Source organism: Xenopus laevis, chromosome 5L, assembly GCF_017654675.1.
Source record: "Xenopus laevis strain J_2021 chromosome 5L, Xenopus_laevis_v10.1, whole genome shotgun sequence".
NCBI classification, from domain to species: domain Eukaryota; kingdom Metazoa; phylum Chordata; class Amphibia; order Anura; family Pipidae; genus Xenopus; species Xenopus laevis.
In genome coordinates this window covers 116,964,089-116,991,455 of record NC_054379.1, presented here as the reverse complement: position 1 = coordinate 116,991,455, position 27,367 = coordinate 116,964,089, and the positions used below count along the sequence as shown (strand labels likewise).

Here is a 27,367-nt window from a genome sequence, read left to right as displayed (position 1 = left end):
AAACTGTTTTAATAGGTTCACCTGGGTTGCATGTCCTGAAAAAAAATCAAAACACAGTCAAAGAACAGTTTTTAAATAGTCTAAAATTCACATAATTGCCTTTGGCACATATCTAAAATAATCCTTCCACTATGGCAAATATTTGATATTTTACTTAAACATAATTGTATAGATACAATAATCTTTTAAGATAGAGACATGAAAGGGAGCTTCAATAATCTATGATCCTGATCTGAATTGATTTTATTTTTAATTATTTGAAGGCTTTGAGGGCAGTGGAATAAGAACAAAAGCAGATGAGAAATGAATATTGGTGAAATGACCTAGAACTTTTATCACTTGGTGGATATATGTAAGATAATGGAACAGTTGAGCATACATTAATATTTTATAAGCTGACTTGTGTACTTCCATTTTCTTGAATACTTTCCATTTGTCTTGAAAAATTCAGAACCTCTCATAGGAAGATGGTTAATATATTTATGGAGAATATCATTATAGAACACAGGAGTTAATGAAAAACGAAAGCTTTTAATGCTACTTTAAAGCACAAGGATTCCTGTTTCCTTGGAAATTTGCTTATATGTAAAAGCTATATTTCCACACTAATTATTCTGATCAAGCTAAATTAAAGGAATTGTTCAGTGTAAAAATAAAAACTGGGTAAATAGATAGGCTGTACAAAATAAAAAGTGTTTCTAATATAGTTAGTTAGGCAAAAATGTAATGTATAAAGGCTGGAGTGATTTGATGTATAACAAGTCAGTCTGAACCCAACTTCCTGCTTTTCAGCTCTCTTGGTTTACACTGACTGGTTACCCTGGCTACCAGGCAGTAACCAATCAGAGACTCGAGGGGGGGCCACATGGGTCATTTCTGTTGCTTTTGAATCTGAGCTGAATGCTGAGGATCAATTACAAACTCACTGAACAGAAATGTACCATGTGGCCCCCCTTCAAGTCGCTGACTAACTCAGAGTTATAGAGCTGAAAAGCAGGAAGTTGGATTCTGGCTGTTTTATTAGACATCTGTTCACTCCAGCCTTTATACATTACATTTTTGGCTAACTAACTATATTAGAAACATTTTTTATTTTGCACAGCCTATCTATTTACCCAGTTTTTATTTTCACACTAAACTATTCCTTTAAGGTCATAAATATGTGTAGACACACATTGCTTAACATCTAGATTTATTTGCATTTCTATCAAAATCTACTTCTACTGTGCTTCTAGGTGAGAATACCAGAGTTTTTTTGGGAATAACATGGCAATATTGCACTATAGGACACATTCAAAGGCCATGATTTTGTCAAATTCATTTGAGCCACTGGCGTTTTATACATGTGTTTTTCTTGCACCAAATGAATTGGAATAAATGGGAGCTTTTTCTAGAGTTTTTCTCACACCATATGCACACAATATGCATTGAAGTTTCTCATGCCAAATGCATTGAAGTCAGTTGGCATTTTTTCTGCTGTTTTTTTTCTTACATCAAATGCATTGAAATCAATGGGTGTTTTTGAATATATGTATCACAATACTAAGGTGAAGATTTTTGAATTTTTTGAGAAAAGTTCATTTTTTTATGAAGTGTATATTGTATTTAATTTTTAATGGTTTCAGGCCATGCCTAGGACCTGCAAACTGCTTGTGGTCTTGCATTTTCCTGGGCAGTATCAGATAAGATTGAAGAAGAATTTTGAAGAAGAATTCTGTGCCCCCCCCCAAACTTTGTATTCCCTTTTTCTAGAAGATGCAGGTAAAATTCTTTAGAGAATTGAGATAAGTAGCATGGAAAGGGAAATGTTGATTGGAGTTTGCCAGCCTAAACCTGGAGAAATACACTTTAGCAAAAAGGGTTGCGTCCCAAACAATGTTGCTGGGATCTTTCTCTTTTAATATTAAAATCCCTTTTTTGCACTCTCACTAATTGATGCTAGCCCTGCTACTAGTGTATCCATTTTAGTGGGAACCTAACAATGCTGCTTTTTTCATTCCTCCTTGCTTTAGATGACATTTATTCTAAAGTAAGTAAACAAATTACAGAAAAACTTTTAAAAGAAGGTATTCAGGACACCTGAGTAATTATCATTTACTGATACTGCTTTTTACTTGATTCTTAGCCACCATTATATAAAGTTAAGGAAAACACACTTTTGTTATTTGGCTCAATGACTTAAGGCTTATTGTAAAATATAGAAATACAAGAACTAGATTAATTAAAAAGGCCTTATGGTATGTGAGATCCAAAAGTAACCTTTTACTGCACACGAAATCATAGAATCCAAGGGAATAAAATCAAAAGTTCAGATCATGTTATTGGTGATTTGCAGTGACTGCACTTCTAAAGCTGCTTAGTGTTCTGTCTTGGCAGATGCATATTCCTTGTTCTCTGAGTATATAGCATCTTAAGTTGAGTACACTGTATTTCTGGCCCATCATGTTAATTCAATTAAGTTTTTATTTTTTTGATAAACAATAGTAGCATATTTTATTCTGTCTGAAGTAAGTTCCTTCTCATGCATTATGCATTACTATCCTTATTAGGAAAGCTAATGGTTAAAGTTCAGTAGCAGAAGCTGAAAGCAACAAGACAAAGATCATTGATAAACAGTAACAAAATGAACAACTACAGGAGTACGTAAACATGCCGACACATAACTAGTGATGAGTGAAACTGGCTTGGTTTGTTTTGCTAAAAAATTAATGAACCTAAAGAAAAAATAATGGAAAATGTCACCAAATGTATTGGGGTCAATGAAGGGAGGGTCACATGACATATTGTATACATTGCCCTATCTTGATAGAGACGCCCGATTTCACTATGCCACAATTGTTCAAAAAAAAAAATTGCCATTTTTTTCCAAACACAACTAGCCTGGTCAACTTTTTAGACAGACAGTGGAAGGGTTGGGGAATGCTGTAACCAATTGTTAACATAATAATGACAGGGTCTTTTCCGGTTTTTTTCCTGGTGCACAAAACCCTAATTTATTTACATCAAAATATCACCACTGGTTTTAATTAATTTAAATTTTTTACCACAAAACCGTAATGGACAAAAAAATAGATCATCTTTACATCTAACACAACAATATCTTCCAGCTTTCTATAGTGCAGTTTATTAAAAAACATCTCTAAGATATTATTTTTTGATGGAAAAGTAGAAATATCTTTTATATTATTATCTTGTTATTTTATTTCTCATAAATAATGACTGCTCACATTTTGGGGCAGATTTATCAAATTTCAATAGTTGGGAGAAAACAAGGTGCTCCAAAATAAAATGTAAATGACTCATCAAATAGTGAAAGTGGTCCCCAGGTGCACCAGCCCCAGACCCCCAGCTTTAGGGAGTGGTATGGCAAAGGATATGTAGAAAAAGCAGGGCCAAACCAGCACTCAAACGGATCCACAGGAACAGGAAAGATTAGTTAACAAATAATTTTATTAAACCCTACGCGTTTCACACCCAGAGCCCATGATTAAGTGCCTTGGGTGGGTGCAAAACTTGTAGGGTGGATGGAGATGCAGATATACATTTTTAACTTTGTATAAATAAAATTATTTGTTAACTAATCTTTCCTGGTCCTGTGGATCCGTTTGAGCACTGCTTTTTCTACATATCCTTGGCAGATTTATCAAGGGTCAAAGTGAAATTTTTAATTTTTAAATTCGAATTTTGAGGTAAGTTTAGGGGCAGAATTTGAAAAACGTCGAAATTCAAATTCATAAAGACCAACCAAAATTGAATCGAAGTTTTTTTTGGCCGAATAGGTCCGTTTTCAATCGAATCGGTCCGTTTTTTTTATTTGAAGTTTTTTTTTTTTAAAAAAAAAACTTTGATTTTTCATAGTCCATCAATTCACTCTAAATAGGTTCTAGGAGGTCCCCCATATGCTAAAACAGCAATTCAGCAGGTTTAAGATGGCGAATGGTCAAAGTTGAATTTCTAAAGAGACAGTACATGATAATTTGAATTTTTGCATTTTTTTTCATATTCAAATCAAATTTGGACTATTCCCTAGTCAAAGTACACAAAAAATTAGCTTGAAATTTGAATTTTTTTAAATATGAATTTTCACTTCGACCTTTGATAAATCTGCCCCTAAGTGTACTTCAACTAGGGAATAGTCCAACTTCAAATCAAATTTAAAAAAAAAAAAATCGAAAATTCGAATATCAAAATTTATCATGTACTGTCTCTTTAAAAATTCAACTTCAACTATTCGGCATCTAAAACCTGCCAAATTGTTGTTTTAGCCTATGGGGGACCTCCTAGAACCTGAATAATGCAAAGGTTTAGTCCAACCCTTCCACCTGTGTGTACTGCTCTCTTTCTAGTCAGGCCACACCAGCAGGCCAGCATATAATTAACCAACATAGAATAGGATGGAGCACTCAGTAGGAAGACTATGCTGCAATTATATTTATTAGGTCACAACATGTTTCGGATCAGCATTGATCCTTCCAACCTCCTAGAACCTATTTGGAGTTATTTGGAGGACTTTGAAAAATCAAAGGGTTTTTTTGAAAATACTTTGATTCAAATTTGATTGAATATGATCCAAATTCGTATCGAACAATCGAATACAGCCTATTCAATAATAATACATTTTGTTTGTCTTTTTTTCAATTCGAATTTCGAGTTGATGGGAGTTCATAAAAACTCCCATCACCTCTAAATTCGACCCTTGATAATTCTGCCCCTTGAATTTTAAAAAGTCTTCAACAATATATTTCTCAGTTCCCTCTGTATCAATTGTATTTTTATATGTGATTCATATGTTCATTTTATACACACATTTCTTGTACAACACTAATAATAATCAAAAAGAACTGAATTTCTGATTGACTTGCCAGAAGTATGTCACTGGGACTTGCATACAATATTTCTCCCGAGAATTAAATCTAGAAATCTGCTTATTTCTAGTCCTATGATCTGACATTTGAAACTGACGCATAAGGGAAAAACCCAGCTTGTTAAACTGTTAACATAAAGAAACAAGAAGGCAAAGTCTGCACCAAGTTAAAAATAAAAGAGGTCACATTGTCAGGAGCTGCATAAAAATGTATAAAATATTGAATATAGATATTCTGATTATTAATTCCCATACATTCAATATTTTTACATTACCAAAGTTTGCTGTCAAAGTTTTTAATATAGATACTTCTATTTAAGATGATATCTGTTTTAATTTGTTAGAATGAGTTTGGCTGCTATAAGCAGTTGTACACTATTCTATTCATTGGGGAGGTAGGAGAGGGCATGATCACAATCATTATACCCTGATGCGGAGAAAGGATTCAAACAATTCTTGTCCATTATAGAACAAGAAACTGTTAGTAAACTATATTTTTTCCCATAGCAGTAACACACACCATAGAGCTCTACTGAAGCTTACAGTTGGAAGTTTTACAATTGTGTGGAAAGGCTTGCACTCCTTCTCAGTTAACTGCCAGTGCCTGGAGCAAGTCAAATAGGGAATTTTTGCCTTGTTCCCCCATATATATTTGCACAAAAAAGTACTCTGATGCACTCTGGACTTATTGTATCAAAATAACAAAAAAATTAAGGGGGTTATTTATCATGGTCCAAATTTATCTGAGTATTTCTAAGTTAAGAATCTGAGCAACCCCGATTGCCGGAATGGACCTTATTTATGAAGAAAAAATCCCGAAAAATAGGGTCGACAAACTTCTGCGCTTTCCCCAAAAACTCCGAAATGTTCATGGGAAAAATCTTAGTTTTCTGAGTTTTTTTGTGCAGAAACCACAAACTCATCCGATATCGGTACGGACATCATCACAGACACTGGGACCTTCCCCATTGACTTATACATGACCTCGAGAGCTTTCAGATGCCGGGGTTTCAGATTTTGAGTTTTTAGACCATCGGAATTTAATAAATCACGAAAAATGTTTAGTTTTTTTTTTCCTCCGAAAACCACAGATTATTTGAGGTTGGGATATTTGAACCTTGATAAATAACCCCCTTAATGTTTCAACACCACAGAAGGGTGTCTTCCTCAGAAAACAAGTCTGCCACCAAAAATCATAGTTCAAAAGATCTAAAGGATCCTCACCAATTAGGTGGTTCTAAGCCATCCTAGAATATTTTCCCTCCCTATACTTAATCATTAAAATTATGGTATATATCAATTACCTGACAGTTAAAAAAGTCTTTGGATCCAAAAAGATTCCTGACAGAGTAACTTCCTAGCTCTATCTGTTATGTTTTTTACCAGTTCAATCACAATAAGAAACTAAGGGCTACCAGGTTCGGGTGTTTCTATGGTCTGCGCTGGAATTAGCCTGAAAATCCAACTATTTCTGACTTTTCGGCTAAAAAAACTGAAAAATTCTGGCTTTTTGGTAAAAAGCCCCAAAAAATTGTATGATTCGGGAAAAAACTCAGAAAAAAACATATGATGGATTCTAGTTTGGTCTGACTTTTTTATTTTAAAAAATCAGAAAATAACGAATTTTGATAAATGACCCCCTGTGTGTCAGTTTGCAAGCATGCACAATTGTATTGTATTTTGGAAAAAAAAAAAAGCAAAAGTGTACACTTTGCAGATAACAGAAAATAAGACCAAGGATCTCTAAAATATATGAAAATCACTTTCTACATTGTAAGGCATTTACACATAAACATGATAAAATCCAATAGCTATTTTTTATTAGTATATAAATGTATAACACATTCAAAAGGAAATATGGCAATGATGAAGAAAATCCCTGCAGCTTCTATGGCCATATAAAATGATAGCATATTGTTGAATATTATATTATATGTTAAAATTCAACATTTGCAGCATTTCCCTAATTCTATTTAGTTTAGCATGATTGATTTCGATTGCAGTCTCTCGTGTAACATTCAATCATATTGCAGTGAAATATACTGAAATGGAACTCATCAAGTGGAGTTTACATCTCTAGTAGATAATCTGAAATGCTACCACACACTCAATGTGTCATCATTTATTAAAACCATAAACTATAAAGGAGTACCAAGTCTAATTACAAGTTGACTAAAGTACATTTGAAAAAAAAATCCCTAATGTTTAGAGGTTTGATATCTTATACAGTATAAGGTGCATTTGCTACAGTAGGTGACAAAACAACAGGGAAGAGGTATTTTCTTATAAAATCACACCTTCTAACCCACTTTTTGGACAAAGATACTGTACGATATAAGAGTACCTTCAAAGATATCATTAATAGTGTATTGAATGTTTTTTAGTTTTTAGTACTGTACATACAGGTATAAAGAGGTTAATGAAGCCAAGGAGAGTCAATGTACAGTAAAAAAGTCAAATTATAGCAATTTTTGTGATTTTTTGTTGCATAATAAATCGGATTTTTTGTGCAAAAAAACCGATCCAAAAAATTAGCGGCTTAATAAATTGGCCCAAAGAGTTGTAGAGGATTTAAAAAACATGAACGTTTAGGAAACAAAATTCAGTTAGTGAAAAAACTAAAAACTCAAGAATCTTTAACTGAAAACATTGTTTTTTCTAGTGAAAGTACGAATACATCAGCATTTTTCTGTTTTACTAGTAATGCATAGTGATGGGCGAATTTATTCGCCAGGCGCAAATTCGCGGTGAATTTGCGCGATTCGCCGCCAGCGAATAAATTTGCGAAAACGCTCGCAAAAACGAGACGCCGGCGCCATTTTGCGAATTTTTTGCCGTTTCGCGAATTTCGCGCCAAATTCACGAATTTTTCGGCGAATCGAAACGACGCAAATTTGCCCATCACTAGTAATGCAACTACACAGATTTCACAGATTTCCAGCATTATAGCAGTAGAACACTACTTGCATCCACCTATGGCAGGCAGTATGGACAGAGCTGTTCTGCACCCCCTGGCGCTGTGATCCCTTGTGCTGGATTTTTGATCTCTAATATGTGAAAATAATACTTGCTCAATTATTAGTGATTATACTGTACATATGAAGATATGCCCACATTTATTTCATCATAGAATAGAAGAAGACTATTGAAAAATACCCAAGTTTGGTTATTATGTAGTTTGGTAACACTATAGTTCCATTTTAACAAAAAATATGCTGTATAGGTTGCATAGTAATTAGGTAATTCAGCATACATTGATCCTTGAATATATTTCTACTCCCATCATTACTTCTCTATAATTTCTAACAATAGATTGAGAAATGACTAAAGAAATGTTCCCAGAAGGTTGTACCTTCCAGGTAGTGTTTGTCGACATTTAACAATTTAATAGGAGATGTACATTATATAGTATATTGATAAAAAAAATGTGCCTGTTGAGGGGGACAATCCTGTAGGTGACATACTTTATATAAGGTAATAGCCCATATATTAAAACAAGAAGAAATCAACAAACTCTCTAGGGGTTTTTTTTTTTAAAGGAGAACTAAATCCTAACTAAAGAAGTAGGCTAGAAATGCTGTACAGTATGTTCTAGGCTTCTGTACAAGCCCAAGGCAACCACAGCCCTTTAGCAGTAGAGATCTCTGCCTCTGTAGATGCCCCAGTAGCTCCCCATCTTCTTTTCTGCTGATTCACTGCACATGCTCTGTAATGCTGTCACTTACTGAGTTTAGGGATCCACTCACAATATACAGCAAACATAGAATAAAAATGTCATAATATAAGGCTGATTAGTAATTAATACAGATAATTACTAAATGGCAGCACAGAAACCAGTGCAACTAGCATCAGCATTTAATAATCTTACAATTACAGATTAAAATTACAGACAAACCTCATTTTCTGCTTGATAATTTGTGACAACCCCTAATCTTAGCTTCTCAACAGCTGCTCAGAGTCCACTGAGCATGTGAGTATCTCAGACACTTTCCAAGATGGTGACCCCCTGTGACAAGTTTGAGTCTTGGATCATTGCTGCTATTGAAAAGCTGAAATTTTATACTGGTGCAATAAGTTCAATATATAAAATATGGAATTTTTAGCCACATTCATTTTGAGGGTTTAGTTCTCCTTTAATACAAAAGCAAAGCAATATAAGCATGTGATTCCATTCAGGACAAAGGGTGTGTGTTTGACCCTCAAAACTACAAGAACCTCAAACAACAGGAATAATAATGTGTAAATTCATAATATGGGAAACCATATCTACAATTTCAGATTTAAAAGCAGGTTTTTTGATAGCAAAAAGAATCTTCTTGTGGCATCTGTTACAGAGCTCATCTCAAGGACATCATCGTAAAGTAATAAAAGGTTACTGGAGCAGCAGGTTCTTTGAAAATACATTTAAATAATCAGCCAGTCAATCTATATTATTTTCTTGTGTTACAATGTATCTTTGTACAGGCAATCAAGAACAGTAATGCTCAGATCCCTCAGTATGCATTTGTGAATCTCAAAGCATAATCTTTTGATAGTATTCACTTCAATAGCAAAACAGCATAGCGGCAGCACATTTACATTCATAGCAACAACTGAGAAATGTAAAAATGAATGTGGTGTAATTGCATTCCCGTTTGTTCACTGGAAAGAATAACTCTTCCCTGAGAGCATTGTGAAGTTCTAATTTGTTTTGATTTACAATTACTAGTTTTCTATTGATTCTTTTGTTGATCATTTTATAGCTTATTGACACATGGTACAAGTTACTCATAATGATATCAGAATCATATCAGGTGGCTGCTATAGTGTCATGAAAATATAGCGTATTCATTTACAAATCTGCTGTATAGTGAATTCTGATGTGTTCAAGTTACAAAAACTATTTAATGAAGATGTTCAATGTGAAATATATAGTGGATAATGTACCCCCTACTGTAATCTATAAAGATATTATGTTACCGAGGAGTTATGTGACCATATAAAAGCACGAGGCCGCAGGCCGAGTGCTTTTATACAGGTCACATAACTCCGAGGTGACTATTAATATCTTTATAAATTTTAAGTGGGGGGTACATTATCTATTATAATCTACAGTTTCTGGGTTCAGTTTTACTTTTTTTGAAGTGTCTCTACAAGTTGATTTTTATCTTTAACTGCAGCTCTTTTAGCTGTATTTACCTGTATTTTATTCTTGCTTTCTAAATGGCACACGTCTCCTGCAGCTGCCTCCCTGGTCTCGCTCTTTTGCTCACAGGATTCCTCTACATTTTCACTTCCCCTCCCGTCCACTATCTAAAGAATCGCTCCCCCTCTGTGTCACATAATTTTCTTTTACCGGTCATGCAGGGAAGGAGGGGGAGCGAGTGGACGGGAGGCAGAGCGAGACTTTGATAGTGTAAGGGAGGCAGAGCGAGGTTTAGGCAGTGTAAGGGAGGCGGAGCGAGACTTCAGACACTGGACGGGAGGGGGAGTGAAAATGGAGCCGAATCCTGTGAGGAAAGCGACATCAGGGAGGCAGCTGCAGGAGACTTGTGACAGGAGTGAGAGATGCGATGAAGGAAAGAGAAGCCCTTCATCGCATAAAACGGGTAAATCCGTTGTGGGAAGTGAGGAAATGTGGAGCCTGATAGCGGTGGGAAGCAAGGCAGCAGCTGCGAGTGCTGTCTCTTTAAGCTTATAATCGGCGCGTTCTGACGAAAGAACGCGCCGTTTATAAGGATATAATTTACAGTCTGGTCCCATAGGGAAATGACCAGACTGTAGATTATATTCAATATATTGCACAAACTCCTGGCAACACATTAGGGGGTAGATTTATCAAGGGTCGAATACTTTGAAATTCGACCATTGAATTTAAATACTTCCAATTCAATATCGAATTAGAAGTTTTTTCAGTGAATTTGGACATCCTGCGATCAAAGTAAAATCGTTCAATTGAACGATTAAATCGTTCTAATCGAACGTTTCTAACGATTTTAGCGTACCATCGAACGATTTTACTTCGATGTGTGAAGACTGTAGAAGGTCGCCATAGGCTAACATAGCACTTCGGCAGGTTTAATTCTGCGAAGTATTAAAGTCGAAGTTTTTGTAAAGAGACAGTACTTCGGTTATCGAATATTCGAATATTCAAACTATTTTATTTCAAATCGAATTCGAAGTCGTAGTATCCTATTCGATGGTCGAAGTATCCAAAAAATTACTTCGAATTTTGAATTTTTTTACTTCGAAAATTCCCTCGAATTCACTTCGACCCTTGATAAATCTGCCCCTTAGATACAAAAGTATGTACTGTGGCTTCTGCTTGGTAGAACCTGCCAATATTTATCCAAAGTTGTTCAAGAGCTGCAGAGATCATTCCACCAGAGTGCAGTTCCTGCATGATGCAGAAACATATGACTCATATTTCTCATGATGGAACTCTTTTCTAGTGAGCCTTTCTAACATTCAAGGTTCAGGTTCTTGGGCATTGATTACCAGCATTGTAATTAATGACGTTTATTATAATTTAGCAAATAATGACACTCACCCTCAGGATCTCATCCCTGTTATGGAGTAGGACTAGGGGATTCATTAACATTTTTATACATTAGAAATTCACTCTACTGGGCTTACTTAATGAAAGAGACTAAATAGACACACATATATTTATGGTTTCAGATTCTCTGAACGTAATAAAAATCATATTTTGAGCAATCCATAACGATTTGTGGAATTAAATTTGTGGAATAAAATTTTAGAATTCGGCTGAACCCCAAAAAGAATCGGCCAAAAACAGAACTTAATCCAACCCCGAATTTGCATATGTAAATTAGGGAGAAAGAGAACCATGCAGGCAGCATATGGCTAAAACATTTTTGACTTCCTTATTTGTGTGACGTCACGTGATTTTTTTATTCAGATTCTGTTTGGCTGAATTTGATAGAATCTGATTCTCAATCGGGTTCACAATCTAATTCAGATCCAGCTAGGAAAAGCTTCTATTTGATACATATATTAATATTTATTAAATTGGGATGTAAATAAAAATGATTTTGACATCTTGGACTTTTTTTTTAAAGTTTTTATTAGGTGGTTTGGGATACTAAATTCTGAAGGCCTGACAGTACTGATTCTGATTTATATTCAGTATCACAATGGAACTGATCAATCAAATTAATGGCAAGTTGGATCAACTGCATCAATGTTCAAATGTATGGGAAGCCAACAGGAATCCTAGTATACAGTATATGACCCTAGTCTACTTCATTGTGTGTTTAGTGACTTTTAGATTTCTCTCCCTTTCCCTTTTTTCCCATTTTCTTTTCTCTCCCAAATGATATCAGTTTCAAATTTTTTCACATTTGAAATATGGTGCAATATCTGTGGCACTTGGAGTATTCCCTACTTTCAGATGTGTCTATATTTTATCTACTGACCATTATTGATGCTATAAGCAGATAGGGAACTTGGATTACGGCTATATCATATTTGTATTTTCCAGCACCTATTTTAGCACTTGGATGTACTCTTGACAACATTCACCAGTGGAAGTGCCTCAACTGAAACTTTTGTGGCTCTTTCCATAAGTTAACTGCATTGTTGTGCTGGTATGGGAGATGGCATTTTCGTAGTTTGGAGCTTTCTAGACAATGAGTTTCCAAATAACGGCTCTCATACCTGTATTATAAAAGTATGAATAATAGAGAGAAAAATAGGAGACTGTATCTGAGAATGTCAACCTGTAATGTTAATTTAGAATACAAACTTTGATCGTTGAGCAAGTGATGATTTAAGACAAAGGCATGTAAAAAAGAATTTAGATATTTTGACAATCACAGCAACGATTCCTTTACATTATATACCAAAGGACTGGATCAGCTGCAGTAATCCTTATACGTTCCTGTATGTTCACCACTACTTCTGTCCCACATGTAACTTTATTCAATCAGAATAAATAGAAGATGTGGAGAAAGGTTCACCAATGCAGAATCTGTGCTGCAATTTTTTTTTTTCACACATGGTTTGTGCTCTTATTATGTACAGTATATATTACTGTATGGTTACAAGCTGACACTGGTTTTGGAGCATCTACATCAGGGCCACTGAAATGTCACCCCTGGATGGGGTGGAGAAAAATGTATCTTCCATCAAAAGTATTTCAGAGATATCCGATTAAACTAAACAACTATGTAGCTTACAGCTTACAGAAGAAGTGCCCATAACTCTACATATTTTCTTGTATGTATGCATAAAGCAAGAAGAATAATGTAAGACATATCCAAAAAAGCCAAAGACAGTGAACACAAAGGTCATGGTACTCTGCTAAATATCTATTATAAATGCATTTTTGATCACGTGGTCTTCACTATCAAGCATCTACATGAGTTGTCAAACATATTCCATCTGAAAGTTAAATAATTTAAAAAATCACGTGAAAACCATTTTGCCTGAACATGCAGAATCTCTGTGTAGACACCTTGAGAAGATGGCAGGGAGAAAGCAGCACAAATTGGAAAGGGAAGTTCATGACTACCAGTTGGACCATGTATATACATGGTGGGAGAAGAACAACACAGAACCAGACTGCTAGGTTTCAGCAACCAAGCATGTGAGTTTGCTCTAGAATTACTGGGAACAGTTTAAAGAGCAAAGAGGGCCACACAGCGGAAAGTTATTCAAGCACAAGGGATACATCTTTAAAAAGTGGACATAATAAAATGTCACTGGCACCAAGAATCCCAAATTCCCATACAGTATGTCATAGCTCGAAACATTTCATGGGAAAAACAAACAAAAAAACAAAGACTTTTTTCCGCATCTCCAATTTCTTTAAAAAAAAAAAGTATTTTAAAATCAGAAGTGCTCGTCTGAATTTTTTATTTACAATTATTTTAATTTATAGTTACTCTACATCTTTTAATTTAAGAAATTAGTGCCACTATATAAGACAGTTGATATCGTGACATATATAACTAGTGCAGATTAGTTCCCAGTGCGTCATTTTGACCGTAGGTTTCTCCATTGAAACTTTTTTTTTTTTTAATTAATGGGATTTTGAAGTAAATTTAAGTAATTTAATAGACACTTGAAATTCCATCTGATAAGTTGTCAATAAAAGTACTTCCGACCAAGACTGAAAACTAGCTGTATGCATAAACATGGATTGTGATCTTTGCTTTTTTACCAACTAGAGTGTTTTTTGTGAATGAAAATAGTACAAGTAAATCCACAGTGTAGATTTCTTTCTCTCCACTTGCCCTGAAGTTTTTTTGGCATATAGAATGTACATAAACATAAAACATTTCAGTGGAAAATGTTATTTGCATTAACAGTCCAAATCCTATTGCAATAGTTTTTTGACAATTTGTAAGCCATTGATATTCTTCACTTTTGTTTATTTGTTAAGTTTATTCTGTTGAAAAGTGCAGATGTTTAAAAGCAGAGAACAAGCTCAAGTCACATTTTATTTTATTCTTTGCTGATTTGAGAAGTTTATAGTGTTTTATCTTACTCCACTCAGTGGTAGGAAAGTGATAAGAATGCATATTGCATCTATGCAGCTATTTTTTACCATAAGATAACAATCACCCTTTTCAGCACAGTCTGCACCAATCCTCATCTATCTGTTCTAAGAGTACCTGACTTTGCTTTTCTCTTTCCCTTCTCAGAGGAACTTTTTGGCATTGACTGACCTGGACTTCTCATTCACCCCCTCTTTTTCCTTTATATTCTGTCATTTTAGCACCTAGCCTCCTCACTTCTGATGAAACAGATAAACAGAGATTAATCTTAACAGTGTATAAGTTGACTCGTATTTCTGGGCAAGTTAGCACAAGCAAATACAGTAAATATTTAATATAATTTGGTTTGTTTATTACTATTTTAAAAATAGGCTGCTTTTGTTTTGCTAAGTTCGGGCTTCTATACAGAGCAATGCTGCAACTCTATTAATTTAACCCTTGGTTAAATAACACATGTGTGGATACATTTACAATGAAAGACAATTTGCTGATTCAAGAGAAACTGCTGATCAGCAGAAGTTCATGCGAGGGCATCTTTAGTAGCAGGCAGAATATTCATCAGACGATATGTATGGAATAAGGGTAAACACTGCAAACTTCTCAGCAACAAAATGAGTGTGTGTCTTTCATTCATTATAATAAATGTATAAGAAAATATTAGTATAAGGAAAGAATGCTGTTTGCAGGAAACCTATTCAAACATAATGTATAAAGAGCCATAGGCACAAATTTACTTAAGGGCGAAGTGACTAACACGGGCGAAAATTTGCCAGCATGATGTAATTTCAGTACTTCACCGATTTACTAACGGTCACTGGTTTAACTTCACTAGTGAAGGAGATAGACTCTAGCGGAACTTCGCTCCCTAACACCTAGTGAATTTGCGCTCTGGCGAATGGACGTAACTACGCAAATTCACTAGGATGCAGATTTAACTGAATGTTACCTCTTGCGCCAGATTTGCCTTCGCCAATTCAGACCAGGCGAAGTGCAATAGATTAGATTGGAAAAAAAATAGTTGAAAAGTTTCCAAAGTCCCAAAAAATGCTAGTGTCTTTTCCTTTTTCAGGGTGATAGGCTGAAAAAAATTTTTTTGGGGTAACCGGTTTCCCCTCTACATTTCCTAAAATATGGCACATAAACTATACACTGGGCTCATGTGTAGGGCAATATAACAACTCTATTTTCTTTTATTATGGTTTCTCGGGCTGTAGTGTAATGTATTTGATGCAAAATATACGTCCATTCAACTTTAACTTCCCGACGTATGCAAATTAGGCAACGCAAATGCAACTGAGCTTCGCTTGGTGCAGTAACGCTAGCGCAACATCACCAGCGTTCTGCACCCTGGATGCAACTTCGATTTGAGTGAATTAGTGTTGCCCTGGTGAATCTGCCCCAGGCACAGTGTTGCGCTGTGAGCGAAGCCATTGCTAGAGAGTTTTCGGAGGTTAGTGAATTTGCCCCATAGAGTGTCCAAGAACACATACATTTTTACTAGCACACTGCAGTAAGTCTGCTGTTTTAAGAACCATACAATTACATGTTACACTCATCTCATAGTTAACCAGCATGCAATGCTATTTTGACTGGTTACTATAACCTAGTGCACACTGCTTTTCTTACTTTTACACACTCAGCACAGCCTGGTAAGGATAAACTCTAATACATTACATGCAACTCTTGCCGCTGAACTGCAACTTGCAGGGTGAACAAAATCAATTGGGATCCAATGGTTCTTAAACCGGAACAGGTAATTACATCCACCTTACAACAATGTGCAACGTTATGCTTTACAATAAATATGGGAAACCGTATCATATCAGTTAACTGTGGAAAAGTAACATAGTCGGCCCCCTGGTGCTAAATGTGGTAGACACATCAAAAGGTGTAGAGTATCACCCACTGTTTGAGCCCATCCTGATGCCGGGATGCCTAGAGTGAAATCCTTTAATGGAAGAGAGAGTAAACCTATGGTCCTTTCCACTCTGAAGAGTCTAGGGGGCAAATTTACTTATCTCCAAATTTGCGCCAGTGACAGCTTCACTGACATCGCAACACTTCGTCAGGCGTAGATTCGCCAGGACAACGTTAATTCACGAAAATCCGGAGTTGCGTCCAGGGTTCCGAACAATTGCAAATACGATAAGCAGTTAGAAGTTACGCTAGAGATGCCTAATTAGCATACGGCGTGAAGTTAAAGTTCAATGGACGTATATGTTGCAGTAACTACATTACACTACACAAGGCCAGGGAACCTTAATAAAATAAAATAGAGGTGTTATACTGTATTGCCCTACACATGTGCCCACTGTATAGTTTATGTGCCATATATTAGGAAATGTAGAGGGGAAGGAGGGAACCCAAGAAAAAGTTTATGATCTTTTCGCAAGAGTGAAAATTCGCCTGGCGTTAGAGTGCGAAGTAGCCCTAGAGTCTATATCCTTCTCTAGAGAATTTATACCAGTGCCCTTTAGTAAATCGGCAAAGTTCTGAAACGACGTCACGCTGGTGATTTTTTGTCACTTCACCCTTTAGTAAATTTACTAACCTCACTTATTCTGAGCTGTCCTTACAGACCCTGCCTGTTTTTCACCCCTTTTTTTCAGCAAAAGGGTAAACATTTATTGCTATTGTATTTGTAATTCATTTTTTAAGAAATGTTGAATAGCCATTGCCACATTGTCAAAGATATTTTCTTACAGCATATACAGTTATAATAATAATAAATATTTTGTTATGTAACAGCATGTATCTTTTCTTTAGCTTTAAGCTATTTTAGAGCCAGAGGCACAGATAAAGTCAAAAACACAATGTCACCCAATAGCTGTTAGATGACGTGGACACAGGCTCCCTTAAATCACATTTCCCAATTCTGTCAGCTTCTGCAGGCATGTTACAACATTCCCTTTTCAGTGAGAACTTTTAGCCTCTCAATTTGATCAGTTAGTAATGACTCAATATATTGGCAGTTGACAGTTTAAAGAATATTTTAAATATGGGTATGCTGTAGGCAATGGCGGTATTATCTGCTACAACTTGAACTGAATATGATTTTCTGCATGGACTTCCGAGCAATTCAGTACTACAATATATTTATTTTAAGCAGTCATGGTTCCATAAACTATGCATCTTGTAAAATGGTATGCTGTGTTTTACCACCAGCTTAATCCAGAAAAGCATAAAGCTTTGGGGCATATTTATAAATATTTAATTTTGAGCCAAAAAGAGTCTATTTATAAAGCTGTGACTGGTAGAGTTTTCATTTATGTTTACATTTTGTATGTAAAAGATCCGGGGCACACCAGAGTTAGATCAGTATTTACATCATTATGTTACAGCTTGGTGAGCCTTTAAAATAAGTGGGAATGAAAAAGCACTGGCATAGTTAGTAAACGTGCATAAGCTACTGACGTTTCTATTAATTATAGTGGTTTAACAATGCGAAGGACAAGGTACGTTTCTATTGAAATAAAATGATTTAATTACATTAAATTAACTAAGAATATTTGCACGAGGAAGAGTACAAATCCTCTATTGGTTACACTTAGGGGCACATTTACTAAAACTCAAATTAATCACATTTTTTATGAAAACAAATCTGACCTATATCCCTTCCACTATTTTAACTCATTTGTGAATACTTTTTTCGAAAAATATAAGAGCAACAAAACGCCTCAACAATACTGAGAGCCAATTCATATCATACCAATGACGCTGTGAAAACATGATTTTATCTAATTTTCCCTGTGAAAACTAACCTTTTTTGATTGATTTCGAAAAGAGCCACCTTTTCTCATTATTCAACGCAGATCAAGCGGTCAAGAAACAACTTCAGGGACATCTGCTATTGACTTCTACATTACCTCAATAGGTTTGAGATGGTGTATTTTCAGATTCATATTTTTAGCAGCTTTGGGGTACAATAAATCTCTAAAAAAAAAATTCATGAAAAATGTGGCTTTTTTTTAAATCTTCTGGTTGAATTTGACATGCAAAGTGCCCCATAGAAGAAAGGAGAAAGGGTGAAGGCAGCTTAAATTCCTCTGTGCACTTTACCGGAAGTCAGCTTCTTACAGATAACATTAAGCACCAAGTCTGCAGGTTAAACTTATGTTTTATTCCTTCGGACAGTTTTGAGGGTAATCATGTGAGCGTATATTTAAGCTGCAGACACTGAAAAAAAGCTTAGGTGCTTATCTGTACAAAGAACTTCCGGTTCAAAGTGCAGAGGAATTCAAGCTGCTGTCACCTTTATGCCTTTCTCCGATAGGGCAATTTGAAAGTCAAATTCAAGCTGAAGATTTGAAAAAATCATTGTCACTAAGAGGCACATTTATTAAAGGTCGAAGTTTTTTTAAAACTGTATTAAATTTGAATATACTCAAAATTTAACTGGGGGGTTATTTACACAAAAAATAAAATATCTAAAACTCTGACTAAAACTCAAATTATGAATTGGATTTGACTAAACTCGATTTGAGATTTTGAAAAAAGCTTCGAATGTCAAGTAGGTAAGTCACAATTTGATTTTGAGAGTTTTGGCCATAAAAAAATTTAAGAATTTGAATTCTCAATTCGACCCTTAATAAATCTGCCCCTTAGTGCTATTGTATAAAGTAGTAAATGCTATTGACTTTAAATTTTATATATATATATATATTTATATATATATATATATATATATATATATATATATAAAATATCTAGAGGTGAAGTAGTGATAAAATATATTGGGCTTTTGGTTATTTAGAATAGAATAAAACAGATGCAGGCAGATAAAAATTGGTTAAATGAGACTGAATTCAAACTACAGAAGCAGAATAGAAATCATTTAGGAGGATAATCCACACACAATTTTGATACTTCTGGGCTATCCAACTGTGACCTCTGGAGATATTGAAAGCCTCCAGGATCTCCACAGACCACTTTGTATGACATCATTATTTGTACATTCTGGTCCTTGGACATACAGTAGTAGATAATTAGCCCAGAGAATGGAAAACTTTGGACAGCAGTTGATTACTTTAAGCTGTGTTAAAAAGAATTAACAGGCTCATTGCCACTAGGTCCGAATGAAGACAAGTACAATTGTCTCAGCAGGCAAAGACCCAACAAATATATGCACAAACCATCAAATTTCAATGATTAACATTGACATGAAAATTTTATACAAATGTGCTGGCACAGATGCTTAAAGCAGGACTTTTAAATGCAATGAACCACAAATAAGCTGGCCTTTTGCCTGTGGCAACATTGTTTTAATCAACATATAGGAATATAAAAAAGGAATATAAAAAAGTCATGAATATAATAATGCAGACACAAACTTAAAAAGTTTATACGTTGATCTTTTAAATAGTAGTCTGCTGTGACTATCAAGCATAAAACATGGGGAAGGCAACCTTTCAAAATTGCAGTTAATACCACAGACTTGTAGACTTAGGCATTACCACCATTTACTACAAGTATAACTTTGTATAGAATTAACTATCTGTCCCAATGTGCTTCCAGAAGTTTTATACCAAATGGCTAGCATGGTTAACCTCATTGAAACAAAGAACTTATATATGAAAAATCTGAATGTAAAAAACTAAATTGAATGAATCTGGAAAAAAATTTGAATAACTCGAATTTATTGAGTTTACAGGCTAAAGAAACTCAAATATCTCAAATGTATCGAGCTTTCAAGTGCAAACCGGCGTAAAACTCCCAAAAATTATGAAGGCAAAAAACATATAAAAATGGTTAAAGGGACCTTTGCCATTGACTTTTACAAGAATTCAACAGGTTTTAGTTGGAGTATTTTTGAATTCGGGCTTTTAGCAGCTTTGGGGCATAATACATATCGAACAATTTGGGGTGGGGTTTCCTGAAAAATTCAAGTTTTTTAGTGAAACTACCCTTGAAAAACTCGAATTTTTCAAGAAAACACAATTCAATCTTTAATAAGTAACCCCCTTAAATTCTTATTCATTATGAATTTAACTATACAACATTGGTATTTCTGTTATAGACTCCATCTGATTAAGATTTTATTCTTGCTTAGCCTAAGATGGGACAGAGGTTGTAGTTTTAGTCATCTGAAGGTACACTATGAAAACTTTTGCTTTACTTGGTTTTTGTTCTGTTGTTGTGAACTGTGGAATATAAGATTGCATTTGAGTGAAAAATACCTTAAGAAAAAACGCCCATTGACTTAAATGCATTTGGACAAAAAGTCACCAAGACAAAAAAGTCACTGCAAGAAAAAACGCCCATTGACTAATGCATTTGGAATTAGAAAAAAAAGTCACGTGCGTATAAATTTGTCTCACATCAAAAAAAACATTGTCAGCTATTGTCTTAAATGTGTTTCGCAAATTTTTTGCCGATTTTCTCATCACTATTTATAATATGTATTTGAATTGATTGCTAATCTGTCAGGCAGTACGGAACACAGGAACCATAGGCTAGAAACCCTATAGTGTATACATTATTATAAAAAGAATTGATGCATAAATGATGCATAGTTTGCCTTGATTGCTTTGAAGAAACTTAGGGGCAAATTTACTTAAGGTTGAATATCGAGGGTTAATTAACCCTCGATATTCGACTGTCGAAGTTAAATCCTTCAACTTCGAATATCGAAGTCGAAGGATTTAGCGGTATAATATTTTAATCCATCGATCGAATGATTTTTGTTCGACCAAAAAAAGCTACCAAAGCCTATGGGGACCTTCCCCATAGGCTAACATTGTCTTCAGTAGCTTTTAGGTGGCGAACTAGGGGGTCAAAGTTTTTTCTTGAAGAGACAGTACTTCGACTATCGAATGGTCAAATAGTCTAACGATTTTTAGTTTGAATCGTTCGATTCGAAGTCGAAGTCGAAGGTCGAAGTAACCCATTCGATGATCGAAGTAGCCAAAAAAAACATTTGAAATTCAAAGTTTTTGTCCTCTATTCCTTCACTTGAGCTAAGTAAATGGGCCCCCTAATGTTTTGCTGTTACCATGTAATTAGCCTAAAATTATGTAGTCTTTTAAAACATAAACAGTAATACATATTTCCAAGTTTAAAATATGCTAAAATCTAGTCATTCCAGTATGTTTACAATAAGTCACTCTTAACTGAAAAGCATTTACAGAACAAATGAAACAAATACATACTATAGATAAAAAGAATATATTCTTGATTTACAAGCCTTCTCTGGAATTTTATTAGTCAAAAAAGGGTTACTAACCATTGACTTCTTATGTGATTTAATGTCTCAGCATCTTATAATAGTTAGGCAGCCTAACAAACCTTTACATAGTAAGATAGCAACATAGTACTTTGTGTAATTAGCAAATCTTTATTTTTTTGTAAATTACGATTGAACAATAATGCATATGGCCGTTCATGCAGAGCCGCCTCTAACTGATTTATTACTACATATACTGAGCACACTATTTTTTCCAAAGAGAAACCATAATTGGGAGCTGTGAGTTTCAGGTTGCAATGACATGCTGTAATCATGGATTGTTTCAAAGAAATACATACTACAAAATATATAAGAGGGGAACATGGAATAGGTGAATTGGATTATTGAGCACATGGTTTCATTAGAAATGTAGACAGTAAGTCAGAGTCCCTGTATTATATACAACTTTAGACAGTGGACCATGTTATAGCTACACAGTGAAAACTTGTTTATTTATTTCTCATTTGCCTCCTTTAATATAGTTATCATTAATAAGTTCCGTGCCTTGTTTTATTATGCCACCTAATGATGCTCTTGCACTTCAGAAAAAGATAAGGCAACAGAAATGTTATATAACAATACGTTTCCTTTTTCTCTGTAATAACAAAACAGTACCCTGTACATGTTCCAAACTAAGATATTCCTTATTTTTTATAATATTCCTTATCTTCCTAATATTCCTTATTGAAAGCAGAGCAAGTCCATTGGGTTTATTTAATGTTTTCATGATTTTCTAGTAGACTAAACGTATGAAGATGAATCTAGATATATTTAGGACACTTTTTGGCAAAGTGAAATGCCACAAGTTTTATTGTCAACGTTCTCCTCCTCTTCACTGCTCTAAAAGTGAAAGTCCGCTTTCCAAAACATTAATAACCTGCTTACCAGAGCTCATTCACCAGCTGTTTTGCATATATTCAAATTAAGTACTTTGATGTTGCGTCTGGCACTGGTGCAAAGTTGTGTAAATACTTAACACATTTACTTCCTTTGAATTGATTCTTATATACCAGGTATGGCTCCAGTAATCCAGAATGCTTGGATCTTCATAAGTATAAAATACTAAAAAATAATGTAAACATTTATCAAACCAAATAGGATTGTTTTGCCACCAACAAGGATTCATGCAGTTTAGTTACCATCAAGTCAATGTACTATAATATTATTACAGATAAAAAGGAATTATTATTATTATTGTTATAATTTTATTAAAATCGAGTCTATGGGAGACTCTGTAATTCAGAGCTTTCTGGAAAATGAGTTTCTGATATAACCGATCCCTATAAGGTTTTGTATATTTCTATAAATAATCTGTATCTTCTACTGCTGGGCAATCATTTTCCAATACTGATCAACAAACCAGAAAGAATCCTACAAATATAGTGACTATTCTTTACCAACACTGACATCACCATCAAGCCCGTGCTGTATTTCAGCCAGGAACTATTCTCATCTTTTCATCCCTCAGTGTCTATGGAAGGCTGAGACACATTACTCAGTCCTTTGTATCTAACCCTGTTTCCTTTGTAGTTCACCCTGTTCCAGATCATAAAGAGATCATGAAAAGTGATCTTGACTCTGATCCCTTTTATTCCCAATTATATTTAAATAACTTTATAAGATTATGTATAATGCATGACTTGGCATCCACAATCTGAAAAATTATTCAGATTATTTATTTACATAATGATTATATGCATGCTACTATATTCTTCAAGCACATTCAGATTTTATTATATTCACAGAAATATTCTGTCAACAGAATTTCATTGAAATGGAATTATGAGGTTTCTTTCTATACTAATGTATAAATTTATGAACAGTACTGTAGATTGTAAATGTTAAATAAGTCTGGTACTGGAATAAATACACAGCAATGTAAACTTATTTTTATTGAGATTCTATCAAGCTTCCAAAATAAAAGTATACTAAGAAAACACTCACCATTAATTAATTCTGTTTTGTTTGTATGCTTAAGGCTTCATTATGAAAACATTGCAAATACACATTAAATTATCTGGTAAGGTCAGGTGGCTGTGTCACAAATAATTCAATTAATCATACTTATTCTCATGCCTATATTCTATTTGATCTATTGTGATCTGTATAAATGAGTGGATGTGTTGACATTTTTGAAATTAAGAGAAAATAAATGTTTTTCTGACATTTTATGAAATGGGTGGATAAAGATGCAACCAAAGATCGGTGGGTGTGCTGCATCATTGGGGTCTATTTATAATGCTGTGTAAAAAGTGGAGTGAAACATTACAGGTGGGGTCACATTTACTTTGCTCGAGTGAAGGAATAGAATAAAAAAAACTTCAAATTTCGAAGTTTTGGCTACTTCGACCATCAAATTGGCTACTTCGACCTTCGACTACGACTTCGAATCGAACGATTCAAACTAAAAATCGTTCGAATATTCGACCATTCGATAGTCAAAGTACTGTCTCTTTAAAAAAAAATTCGACCCCCTACTTCGCCACCTAAAACCTACCGAGGTGCAATGTTAGCCTGTGGGAAGGTCCCCATAGGCTTTCTAACAATTTTTTTGTTCAAAGAAAAATCGATCGATGGATTAAAATCCTTTGAATCGAATGATTTGAAGGATTTAATCGTTCGAATGAACGATTTTTCATTCGATCGTTCGATCATTCGATCAAACTATTTGCGATATTCGAAGTCGAAGGATTTACATTCGGTAGTAGAATATCGAGGGTTAATTAACCCTCGATATTCGACCATATGTGAATCTGCCCGTGGTGTTGCTCATAGCAACAAATCAGATCTTTGCATTTGTTTTCTAACTGTTGAAATCTAATATCACCAGTAATGCTTTGCTTCCCTTTTTACACAGCATGACAAATAGGCCCCTACCATGCCGCTTTTGGTCACACCTCAGCATACAACTTTCTTTTCCCCCAGATATGCCCTTAGTTATACCATTCATCAAGCTTAGGGGGTTATTTATCAAAGGTTGAATATTCAAGTTTTTTTTATACCTCCAATGAATTTGAATGAACTCTCACTTATATACTTAATAACTTAATAGTTTCTTATTTAAGAAAAAACTCATTGGAAAAAACTTGATTCTGCAACTTTGAGTTGCCCTGGTTTTGCCCAAAAACTCAATCAATTTGAGCAATTCGAGTTTTTCAAGTGTATTTTCGGATTTGAGATATTTCCAGAGTCAGGGTATAATAAATCTAAAAAAATGTGAGTTTTGACCAAAAAAAAAGTTGAATTTTTTGGCTGGGAATGGTTTGCACATTTATGTGCATAGTTATGTTAGCTTTAGTTAGAAAAATGGATCACGTGTCTGGAGATAATTTGTGCCTTCTTTTTCTGCATATTAGACAAAGTAATGGACACAACCATGCTTTCACAAGTAGTTATAGATATCCCAGCCTTATCCCAGCACTGCATGCTTTATACTGTAAGATCTTGTAAATAGGGCAGTCTTTAACGGAATTGTTCAGTGTATAAATAAAATAAAAACATTTTTTTAAAAAAATAATTAGATTTGACAAAGGTTGGAGTGACATAATAGTCAGAACCCAACTCGCTGTTGGGTTGAACTGTTATGTCCCCCCCCTTCAAGTCACTGACTAACTCAGAGACAGAGAGCTGCAAAGTTGTGTTCTGTTATGTTAGAGATCTGCTTACTCCAGCCTTTATAGATTTCATTTATGGCTAACTATATTAAAAACCATTTTTTATTTTGCATTTTGTCTCTTTACCCAGTTTTTATTTTTACACTGAACTGTTCCTTTAACTCTTGTATGGAATATTGGCTGTATTTTTTTTATTGTAATCTGTATATTCATTGTATACACCAACACTAGACTACACCAATGTAGGACATGTTGGCCCTTTATAAATATGTGTTAATAATAATATAATAATATTATACTTAGCATAAGAAACACAGTCCTGAATATTATGGTTAGCAGTAGGCCCAAAAGTGCATCTTCATGTTATACTTGCAGTGGGCAGAACTCTGTATCAACCTTAGCACTAAACTGTCCCTTGAATATTATACGTGACATTGGTGACAGCTCTGCAAGCCAAGCACTGATTTAAGTTCTGAATCCGCTTACCAATAGTGACACTTAAACTTAAAGTGCATTAATCAGCATGAATAAATTAATGGCTAATCAGTTGTGCACCAAAGGCAGTAAATGTCAGTGACCCCCACCCTTAATGATAGAATGATCCACAGCATTAAATAGTGCAACAATAAATCAAAATTTCTGCCTTCGTCACTATAAATGAAGGACACCTAAAAATCACATTTTGAGCACATATTTATTTTAAATTTAGCACACTGACGTGCATCAAACAACCGTGGTTATTTTATGTATTCTGTTAACATTGGGTAATTTCTCAAAAAGTGCAGCTATAGTCCTTTTTGCAGCTATGTCAAATTCTATGTTTAATGAAAGAAGAGTGTATAGCAACTGTAAATGGCAACAGCCAGCAGAAAAGAAGGAACAATTCTTTTACTGCCATTCCTACAAACACAGCTCTTCTATATTAAGCAAGCTGGGCTAAGTTCATTAATGATATCCATAGGGAAATTTCATAAAAAATAAATATAGTTTACATATGACCATTAAACTTTGTAAATTATACAATTAAATCCCCAAAACATAAATATTTTAGCTATCTATAACACTGTCATGAGCGGTTCCTTTGTATATATATTTTAAGGAGGCCTTTTATTAAAGACGATGTAAACCCAAAACATGAATTGATATAAACCTACTCAGGGTGCTTCTCTTAGCACTTTTGCAATTTAAATATTTTTTTTTGTTTTTATCATTTTCTTATATTATTGCATTTTAGGCTAATACTTTCTAACAGTATCTTTTGTCTTAAATAAGGGTCAGCAACCCTAGGGTTAACTGAATACAGGAAGTGAACAGAAAAGTGTTAGTCTAACAAGAAAAGTGATATTAGTCTAAAACTGTCTAAACCTTCTAAGAAACCACTAAAAACAGAATATTCATGATAAGGGGTTATTTATCAAAGGTCAAGTGTTAGAGTTTTTTCTACTCAAATGAACTCGAATGACCTCAAAACTCAAAAGGTATCTTATTTAAGAAAAAACTTGAATGACAAAAACCCAATTCTGCGAGTTCAAGTCTATCTATTTACCCAGTTTTTATTTATATACTGAACAATTCCTGTAACACCATGTAAAAGTATGTTCATTTATCATCAATCTGTATAATAAATGTATAGCCAAGTCTAAAATTGTGGTGCCAAAAAGTGATGTTAACACATCATTTTATACCAGAAAATGGGCAAGTTCAGACATTCTTGCATAAAGAGTGGTGTATATAGTGTATACAGTCTAGACAGTTTAGATCAATTTTACATTTGGCTTCATATTTATTACCCAGCACAATGCACAATTTTATACAGTAGGGCCCAACTTTGCACAGGGCAGAATAACTTGCACAATGAATATATTTGCCCTGCACATGGTTATGTTTCTAGAGCTGTATAAGAGTGTTGAATTTAATGTGCAAACAGAATTGCAAATTTTTTTTCTCACTGTGAATGTCTATAAGAGCTTTTTTAAATATAGAAAAAATCGCAAATTTATTATTATTCTTTATTCCATACCCTGTGCTTAAATTACGCCACAACTTTGGTGGTGGAGAAAATATTTGCAAAACAGTTTCACAAATTGCGCTTTTTAATTACAATTAATGTTATTTTTGTTCACAACAACCTCACACAAGCTCATTTGCGAGCCATTTAGAAAAA

The 27,367-nt window shown here is 34.5% G+C and overlaps 1 protein-coding gene across 1 annotated transcript in view; it reads left to right on the top strand.

Moving 5' to 3' along the window:
- Positions 1-27,367, top strand: part of naaladl2.L (N-acetylated alpha-linked acidic dipeptidase-like 2 L homeolog) — a 338,033-nt gene that overhangs the window by 232,044 nt on the left and 78,622 nt on the right. The gene's annotated exons all lie outside the window — the stretch shown is intronic.